Here is a 10,914-nt window from a genome sequence, read left to right on the forward strand (position 1 = left end):
GACAGTTCAAATCTTGGGTACTCCTTTTCTCACCCCTCTTTTGTGGAACGTTCTTAACATGTCCTACCTGGCAATGGTAAACCCATGGAGGTGCAAAGCTACAGTAGATATCTATTATTTTCTGTTAAACACAAGATCTTCTGAGATGACTATGTCCAGCAGACACTTCTCTTACGCACCAATTCCACAAGGTCAAGGAAGTTAATCCCCTATCAAACTCAACAATGAACTTCTGTATCTTTTGAAGCTGCAAGTTTGTCATAATAGTTTTACCAATCAACAATATCCACAACTTTACTTTGTGGCCACTCACAGTGCAGTTCCAAGGCTTTTCCTTCCATTACAGGTCATCAACTGTGTCACAACAAAAGCACTTTCCAGACCTTCACATGCCTGAAGAAGAACTTTCCATATCCTTGATTTTCCATTCTATATGTTCTTTCACAGTATGTCTCCATCTTGCATCATGCATTCTTTTCTCTGTGTTTTTATAGTTATTCATTCTCCTCTCTCCCGCTTTTATCCCAGCCCAGGGTGGTGTGCCCCACACCTGGTCCTTCAGCCCCCAGGATACCTGTGTGCACCACCATACTCAACATGTTATACTTTTCAGGTTGAACCACAAATAATACTCAAATGTATAGTTCATCCAAAATTCCAACTTTACTAATTTTCTACTCACCCTCATGTCGACTAAGGGTTGGAATTATTTTCGGAGTAATCTGTTCCTTTTAAGAGTTATAGACAAAAGTCTATGTTCATTTTAACGTAGCGTCTGGAGATCAGTTGACTTCATGCGCAAGATTCAGGCTGGTAGCCTAGCAACTCCCGCTAAAAAAAAAACTTGTGATTCTTTTTGGATGAAGATAAAGCTGGCCTAAAAACAAGCTTAAAAATATAAACTTGGATGTTTTTAAGAGCGTCATTTTTGAAGGAAGATAATAAGTAAGTAGAAAATAAGTAGCATTTGAATTTTGGGTGAACTATCACTTTCATCATTATCTCAGCCTACTTTTCCAGCTCTTATTATGTAAGATTGCCTAAATGACATCAGGATGTAGCTCAGGAATAACTTTTTGGCACCCATAAATGAGAATCATTTCTTTTTGGTCCAAAACACCTTTTCGTTTCACCTACTTCCTTCCTCGCTCCCAGTGTCTCTCGAAATAAAATGTTCCGCAGTCAGTCTTCAACGCCTACATTCGTCAGGAATCCTCGCACCTTCCTTCCGGTTCCAGCTTGTGCGATCAGAACGTATCCGCGGCGCCACATAAGCCGGTTTAATCAAAGGAAACCGCATCAAATGACAACAAAGATCTTCCCCCTTTTGTGCTTCCTTTTTGAATGCGATCACAGCGTGAGATTTGAATCCGAGGCCTGGGACGATGATGGAGTATTGGGTGGCGGTGAATAAGCGGGAGCATGAGTCATGACACAGAACTGTAGGCAGGCTTGGCATTACAACAGAGACATATCAGTCTGACACATAATGCTTCTTTTCATCTGTCATCCGTGACATGGTTTTTTTTTTGGAGTATTTACTGCAAACAGCATCTATGTGTGTGTCTGTAGGTGCGCCACACGTCATCGCTTATCCATATCAGCCAGTGATTCGAATTCACAAAGGGACAGTGTTGGCTTAAGCAGTGTTCTTGCTTGGTGGTAAGTCCTTCAAGAAAGAATCTTATAGCATAAATCAGTGGGAAATTGGATCACAGTGTGTGTCCGGATATTTATATATAGGAAAGAAAAGCTCCTGTTCATCGATGCCACCAGGGGTCTTGTCTGTAAAACATTGGACCACTTGTTGCTGGACGATTATAAGTAATGAAGGGCGCATTTAGTTTGTTTTAAATTTCCTTTTTCATCAAGTCTAGCTGTTTTTTTAAAGGTGTCTTTTTAACTTTAGTCACTTACATATTGTATTTCAACAAAGTCTCATTTCAGTTTATTAAAACCCACAGCATTTTTGCCTTACTTTTGTCCAGGTAATCTAAGAGTAGTTGCAAAGTTTATTTTGGTCATTTTCTAGCAATCATTTTAGAGGAATTACCCAGTGGTGTTGACCAAATGACATCTCATGTACCACAGGCTGGTTTATTGTCTGCATTACATTCGCGGACTGACCTTCAGATTAAAAAACAGTTAAAATAAACTGACCAGGAAAAAGAAACAAGCACAAAAAATACAGCTATACTGTAACGCTGAATCAACAAGATGGTATTTTAAATTGTTTGTGTTTTACTCATTTTGTCTTCTTTACAGACTCATAATATTTAAGTAAACGTGTCTTTACGTGTTAGAGGTCACATGCTGATGTTACTTTGGAGAAAATATGGAAATTCTTTTAGAATTAAAACGCTTCATAGACAGTAATAATGAATACATCAGTGCCTAAAACTAGCCAAAAGCCCTCATAACAAAGGCCTTACGAATATATATATACAGTATATATATATTTAGTATATACCTGCATTCTCTTCTCTACAGAGTTGTTATGCTAGTAAATGACAACAGGTCATACGGCTCTGAGAAGCACAAACCCCAAATACTGCAAAACTATAATAATGTGATTCAACAATATGATACAACCAATTTTACAATTATAAATGTAATAACAGTTCACATTATATGACCAGTATTTGCATTTTATCTTTGTTCCTAAATCCATAAACCTGCGTTGACGAAGAAACGCTTGTGGCAATCATTTTAAAATGAAAAATGTACCAGCACTTGCAATATCTTGAGACACCTGAGCAGAACCAGTGGTTGTTAGATGAGTGAAGAGGAGACTAGTGGTTGTTGTCAGTAGGTCCCCATCCTCAAGAAGCTGGGATAGATTTTAGCCCCCAGTGAAATAGAAGAACAGGAAAATACATGTTAAATAAGAAAAAATAATGAATCATGTACCAAATAGGAGCAGGTTTAAATCAAGACAACCAAGAGACGGATCATCCAACGGAACATCTTTCCTGTACATATCTTATGCGAAAACTATCATTACATCTTCTTCTAATTGGGGAGATGAAAGTACGACTCGCTGACTAAGTCTCAAAGATTGTCACTTTCATACGAGGGAAAGTAAAAACGGGCTCCTGCTCGGATGACTGAAGGTAGAGAGATCACAGAATTTGCAGTAATGATAAAAATGCTGCAGCCGTTACGAGGGTACAAAGCTCTGATTGGAGCTCCCCACAGAAACCCACAGAGCGACGCAGGAACACTGTGATCCGTCAACTGACGCACTGAATATGTGTCTTTCTGCTTTTGTCGTGATCCTTTCAAGTTTGTAGGGGTGGATTCCCTCCATGCAGGATGGTTAATGTAATGTCATGTCTTCTTTTATTTATCTGGCATCCATCTTTTGATTTTTTTCTGTTGTTGCTTCACCATCAGTGTCTCTTTTCATGTCTTCGTAATGACGATTCTGTGGGTTTCTCTCACAGATCATGCTGTGAAATCAATAAAGTTGTGGATCATTAGCAGGCTGCAGATGTACGGTATGTTGTTGGTGTCTTCTGACATGAAATGGCTTTTCTTCTCTAATGACGCCATCAGGATGGACACTAACTTCTACATTGATGAATCAATGGGGGACGTCATGACAACTGAGCTGTTTTGATTAATTTACATCCATATATGTTCTGATGAGTGGTTGGTCGTCTGGTTGATAAAGCATAATGTACTCTTGTTTTTTTCTTCACTACTTATAGTCACAGATTGGTGTTTATGTTCATATACTGTCCCGTTTTCCTTCTGTTTACTACTTCATCCTATTATTTAGGTTTTATACAATTGTAGTAGAAAACCGCTACTTTTTACTTTCCAGAATCAGAATTATTTGTATTGCCATTATTGGTGGACCAATAGGAATGTGTTCAGGTAGATATGTGCAACATTAAGCATGAAATAGTACAGATACCGTTTTTACTTTTCCATAGTAATACTCATATCGGCTGTTAGTTATGCTTTCTTTGCAAGTTCTGATGTCGAGTGAGAACACTGCGACTCATGCAAGTATTTTTAAATACACATGACACCAAAACTAAATATCTGCAGTTAACATTGAATTCAGTACAGATATTTATTGTTTCTCCTCCCTTGTTCTTTTTTTGTATGTCGATGAAGGCTTTTGATACTGCATTAGTTGCCTAATGATACAGCGTCTTAATTTTGAAAGGCCAATAGATGGCACTCTCACTTCATAGTCTTTGGCACTGATCTACTAACTTAATTAAACCTAATAGTGATGTTCTGATGAAGCTTCATGAATCATTTTCATTATTTTTCAGAGTCCAATTTCCCTTTGTTTTAAACAACTGTTCTAATGAAACTGATGGCACCACCTACTGACCTCTAAACAACATGACACTGCTTCATGAAGCTTCATGAGCCCATCACTAGTGTGTTATCTATGTTAATTTAGTTTTATATACTATTTTATATATTATTAATATTTTTTTGATAAAAGAAAAGAAAAATACAAAGAAAATGAAAATATAGCTTTCCAAGTCCACTAGAAGGCAGGTATGAGGTTGTTGTTATTAAAATATATATTTGATTATGTTTTGGCGTTCTACTTTGTTATCACTGTCAGAACTACAGACTCAAAGAAAAGTACACACTTAAGGGGCTGGACTGTCCCTTTAAAGGGAATACCCACAGTAAACATAAGTCCATTTAATCAAGGTAGTGATGCTCATAGAACTATTTTGGTTGAAACATTAAATTAAACCTGTGATTGGATCGAAGATTCAATCCCAATTAGTTTTTCATTCGTAAAAAAAAAAGTATGCTAATGGTTAGCATGAACTATCCGTGATGGCGAAAACTACTGTCAAGTAAGGCAACTGATTTAGAAGTGAACAGACATATCAGGGATCAGAATTTGTTAATAAGTCACAACAATTTTACTTGTACAAGGAGAGATTAAAAACAGAACCCACTCATAGAATTAGAAGTAATTCACTCTGAAGTAAAGGCTGTTTAGCTGGCAATCTTATACTCCATCGTGAGTTATTGATGATCCGGGAGGCAAAGTTCACATCAAATAAAAGCTGGTCTTAAATGAAGCAAACAAAGGTTCGTCTTGTTTTTCCTGAACCTGAATCAAGCATTCAGCTCATACAGATTCATGTCAGCGCCGACGTGTTCTCTGCTCGCACCACGACCACGATGTGGAACACTTGCATCAACCTATTTACAACACAGTGTTTGATGTGCACAGGTTTCGTAATCATTGCTCTCAGCAGATTAGTGCAATAGAAGGATGTTTCATGTTGCTGGATGAGCCTCTCTGCTCATTTCTTCCGAGCTAATTAAACATAGATGGGAATATTGCTATTCGAGCGGAAGATAATGGAACACTATTTATTTTTAACAAACATGGCGGATGTAGTAGAGCATGAAACACAAGGAATTAGTGTCTTATGACTGGTTAATGAGCTTTGTGACAGTATTCATGTAAAAAAATAAGATTCTAAGTGAAAGTAAATTTGCAATTTTATTTCCCGGACTATTTCATGTGATTGTTGCAAGAACTCATAAACCAGGTGAACGCTAGGGAATCTTGATGATGGGACACTTAACAAAGGTTTACTTTTTGGTTGTTTTCTGTGTTTTGCATTCATTTAAAAAATGGTAATTTGCTTGTATCTCTTGAGCCACTATGCCAACTTGCTTTTTCTGAACTAACAAATAGGGGAAAAGGAAGGAAGGAAAAAATAAGATGGATTTTGGAAATGTAGTCACTTAAATAAATGCACTTTCTTGAGACTTTTGCTCAGTGTTTGCAAGTTAAGATCACAGGTTTTGAAAACGTTGCTATGCTTTAAAGCTTACATCATTTGAGGTCCTATTAAAAGTGTAGTAAAGCCAAATTCAATGTTGCAGTAACTCAGCCTGCCTCGCCTCTTGATCTGCATAAACCAGAAGACAACATTTTCTGAGATGTTCGCCATTTTGGATTGGTTTTAAAACCGTGGTTCAAATCACTAGAACACTGCGCTTTGACTCATATTATATTGAATGTATGTTTTTCTCAGCAAGTCAAAATGACATGAGCTCCTTGGCAGAGGTATGATATTTCTAAATACTTTTCTGTTTATTTAAATGTATTTGTTTTACTGGTAATATTTCAAGTTTTATTATTTTTATTATTGCATTATTATTTTGATTATTGTTTGTGACATTTAGTTGAGTTTTAGTTGAACACTTGTGAAAAAAACACTTAAAAACACTTTATTTATCTCTGGGTAAAGGTGACATTTGTTTTCAGGCCTCTGGGTCACAACACAAGGGATACCTCAAACTCATTTGTTTTTCTTCAGGTCAACTTGACCCAGAGATAACAAAATGATTGACCTTAAAGAGTTCTGTCCTTGGTATTACATTGTGAACCAAAGAAAATGGATGAAATATTATTAATTCATATTATAAGTTACATACAAAATACCAGGTTTTCTATGCACTTTTTTTCACCCTCCCCATCTTCAGACGAACTGTCTTGAATTCCCTCAACATTTCGAATCCATTTTGATTTCATAAATCCCGATGAATTACAAAATGGGCCACATTCTCTAAAAGTCATCCATCCCATTAATACTGCATCTCTGCGTGTACATTATTAACACCGTCATGAATGCATGGATGTGAACATGTTTGAATTTATTGCTTTTAATGGTTTATGTTTCCGGATGTTAGAGTGTTTTTCATGTCAACTGCTCGAGACATTGTAGGGACATGTTGTTTTTTTTTCCTTCTCTGACAGGATGTTCTGAAACAGACATCTGAAGCTGCTCCAATGCGTTCAAGCTTAACGTTTTTGTCCAAACAAATCTTTGGATCTGAGAAAAATGTAGATTTACTTTTACTTTACTCACTTTCTTTTTAATTTCTTTAATTCCGGTCATTTTGATTTTCCCAGTTGCTGCTCAATATCAGCAGCTGAAAATATTAAGATCACACAAATCTTTTAGTCTTATTATACTTCTAAATAAATCTACAATGTTTTACAAAACCAACTTTTCCTCTGTGTACCGTGGAACCACAAGCCATGGATTTAATTTCTGTTCAACTGGATCCAATTTCTATTTTTATGTAATTTTTTTTATCAACGAAAGCCAATGAAAACAGCGTCTTCAGTTATGACTCATGTGACCAGGTCATCATATTTCTTGGCTCGACAACAAATGCACTGATTGTTAATCTTCCTCCTGAGTTTATGAATTGAATGAATTTTTGCATTGAATGAACTCGAGGAACTGGTCTCGAAGCCGTGTCGCCTAAGTGCTCCTGCTGAGCGGCTCCTCTGCGAGGGTCCGTTTGCATCCCTGTAGCACAATAGGTTCATACGCCCTGATTGCGTCTCCCTGGCCTTTGATTTTGGGGGCAGCTGAACATTCACATGGAGATATCGCCTTCAGCAGGAAGTAAGCTGCTAGTAATGGACACATCAATCACCCTCAAACATTTATTTTAAGTTCTTCGACTTATCCATGATTCTGCCTAAGAGTCAAAAGTAACTTCAAAAGAAAAAAAATGACTATTTATCTGAATAAACAATATATTTTCAGAGTCTCTGCACTATTTTACTTTACTTTGAACTACTGTTCTCATGAAACATCACATCATTTTTAAACTGATGGCGCCACCTACTGACCTCTAAACAACATGACACTGCTTCATGAAGCTTCACCAGCACATCACCACAACATAATTTTAGATCAAATTCAATTTAGACAAATGTTTATTTGCACATGTCGTTGACGAATATCTGTAATTTCTCTAATAATTCTGTATTTGTAAATTGGAATCTATATATAATGGGTCATTAAAGGAGAGGCGTCCAGGAAATTGTTACTAGGGAACTCAAGGAGGCAGCCCATAGTTTCTAGTCTAAACATAAAATTTATGTAACTCTTCTTCTGAACAAACATAACTTCACAAGCCATGAAATCAAAACGGTTTTACAAAAAGATCTTCTCAAACATGGTATCAAAAAGGCTAAAACTGGAAACTGGAAATGTTTGAAGAACATGTCACCAAAACTACTTTGAAAAACACTTTTACAAGAATCTATTTGCAAACAAAGCGTTGGCACATGACATGGAAGACACACAAGACAAGAGTCAATGGCAAAATAAGAATAGTGTTGGATTGTTAAAGTGATAGTTCACCCAAAATTCAAACTTCACTCATTTCCTACTCACCCTAATGTCGACTAAGGGGTGGGATTATTTTCAGATTAATCTGTTCCTTTTTAGAGTTAAAGACAAATATGTAAGTTCATTTTAAGGTAGCAGCTGAACGCCTGGTGACAAACTTCCTCCAAAACTACACCTAAAAACATCTATATGCCTCTGTACTGCTCACCTATAACTTCCATCTTGTATTGAAGTCTCGACAAGAAGAATTGATCCAGAAAAATGATAGCCTATATTTTACGCTCGATTGTGGCAAACATTACAACAGTAGCACGTCATATAAACTGGAAGTATCGGGGTAATATCGCGAGCGCTTCCAGTGTATACAGTAGACTGTGTGCGCTCTGGAAGCGCTTGCGATATTTCCTGGAGTACTTTGGGTTTATAGCGCCTTAAGTCTTTAAACGCCTGCCATAAACGAGGGTAAAATATAGACAGAAGAGCAGTATGGAGGTAATTGAATGTTTCAATCGTCTTTTTGGAGGAAGTTTTACCCTGGGCGCTCACTTGCTTCATTTAAATACACAAAAAATGTTGTCTATAACTCTAAAAAGGAACAGATTACTCTGAAAATAATCCCAATCCTTGGTCGACATGAGGGTGAGTAGAAAACGGTAACTAACCCTTTAACACCAGATGCAAAGCTACTGCCACTTGTTGTCCACTTGAGCTCAATTGAACTGGAATATAAATGCTAACATTAGAATCTCGATATATTTATAAAATAGTTTCAGGGAAACGATGTTGGGCTGGAATCCCAATTGAAGTGGAAATGGGCTGCATCTCTAACACGCTGCAGAGTCCTACTTTCTCCCACTGGGCTGAGAAACACCACAGCTCCTGTTAACAAACAATGCCTGACACTTTATAAATAAACAAGCTTACAAGACACGCCGACGCAGATTTAGGCGACAAAATAAAGGAGGAAAATGAAGCATTGTGGGCAAACTCTTTCATGTTTTCTGCAGCCTGAAGTTGGAGGAGATCTCAGGGACTAAATCCCGGGTGGATATTGTCAGAAAATTGAATCAAAGCCTCTTGTTTACGGGTTAGCAGCGGCAAAGAAAGAAGGACGACGTGGTAGATCTTAGGTAGTTGGGATTCATCACTTACCTCCCATTGTGGTCTAATGTTAGATTTTCTGTTGAAAAGATGAATATCTGAATCAATTTCAAGGATCAATGAATCATGTTAATCTACATGTCACTATAACTGGCGACTTGGGACCAGTAAGTCAATCAGTCAGTGGTGAAATTGAATTACAAATGAAAGAAATACAGAAATATGAAGCTTTTAAAAATGGATAATTTAACCCACAGGCTCTGAGATTCTTCAGGGTGATAGCATGAAGCAGAGATTGGCACTTACTTGCTTCTTTTTTACTCCACTCTTATAAATTGTTATCCATTTTTACTCATTGAAAGTAATGAAGACAGAATGATTGTCTTAAGATGCAACACTTCTTCAACACTACGCAGCATTCTACGACATCTTCTCGTATCTGGAGGGAACACTGCTGGAAAAATATAATAAGATATTTCATTACACCAATAATTAAAAGCAGACAACTGTCATTGGACCAGTCGTGTTGGAGAGATTGTAACGAAGTCAATGTCGACCATGCTCATGTTTTCTGGTATTGCTCTAAAATCACGAAATATTGGAAGGATGTTGGATCTTGGGCTATAATATTCCACCTGCATGTTCAATTTTGTACCTGGGCTTAAATTCAAACATTGTAAACAAGGAAGACAAATATTTATTTAAAATACTAGTGGCAGCCGCTAAAAAGGCCATTGCCAAAAAATGGCACAATACGAAACCACCAACAGTGGATGAATGGACTCACATTGTCAAACAAGTTTTTGAAATGGAACTTTTAACCCACAGGATAAGGACACAAGAAGACAAATTTATAGAAAAATGGAAAAAGTGGACTCTGTTTACACAACAACGACACCTGTGAAATACTTGGACTGTATCAGTGTGTACTTTATATATTGAAAGATGCATGTAAGAAACATGAACAACCCCCATTTTTATTTTTTTATTTTTGTTTTGTGTTTTTGCGTTGTTGGTTTTTTTTATTTTCTGTGATGTATGTGTGTTTGCCTTAATGTGGAAAATTCTAATAAAACTTAAGTTTGAAAAAAAAGATGCAACACTGTTTGCACTACACACAACATCACATCATTTGTTTCCACCAATAAGTATCTTAAGAAAAAGGCAACTTGATCTTTTGCAAGATATGATAAGGTACGGGGGTCTGAAGATACAGGAGGGTCAAAAATGAGCTTTACCTAGGATTTAAAAAGCATATGATAGCCAATCAAATCCTTCAGAGAAGGCTTCAAGGTTGGCAAGTTTCGACAAGTTTCTTTTATTACCTCCAAAAGATATTGACTCTGATTGGTAAGTGAGCGACGACTTAAAGAAGATCTGATAAATATAAGAGAATGATACTACAGGCGTTGTATGTTGTTTAGAGGTCAGTAGGTGGCGCCATCAGTTTAAAAATGACCTGATGTTTCACTAGAACAGTTGTTCAAAACAAAGGAAAATAGTGAAGGGACTGCCATCTAGTGGACTCTAAAAATAACGACACTGCTTCATCAGACCATCACGGGTTGCAACAGTGCAAATGTTTGAAAAGCCGCAGTTCATTGAGTGTCCACTTGAGACAGGAAAGAGACTGGATAGCACATACACA

The sequence above is a fragment of the Callionymus lyra genome, chromosome 14 (assembly GCF_982586985.1).
Source record: "Callionymus lyra chromosome 14, fCalLyr1.hap1.1, whole genome shotgun sequence".
In the NCBI taxonomy this organism is placed as follows: domain Eukaryota; kingdom Metazoa; phylum Chordata; class Actinopteri; order Syngnathiformes; family Callionymidae; genus Callionymus; species Callionymus lyra.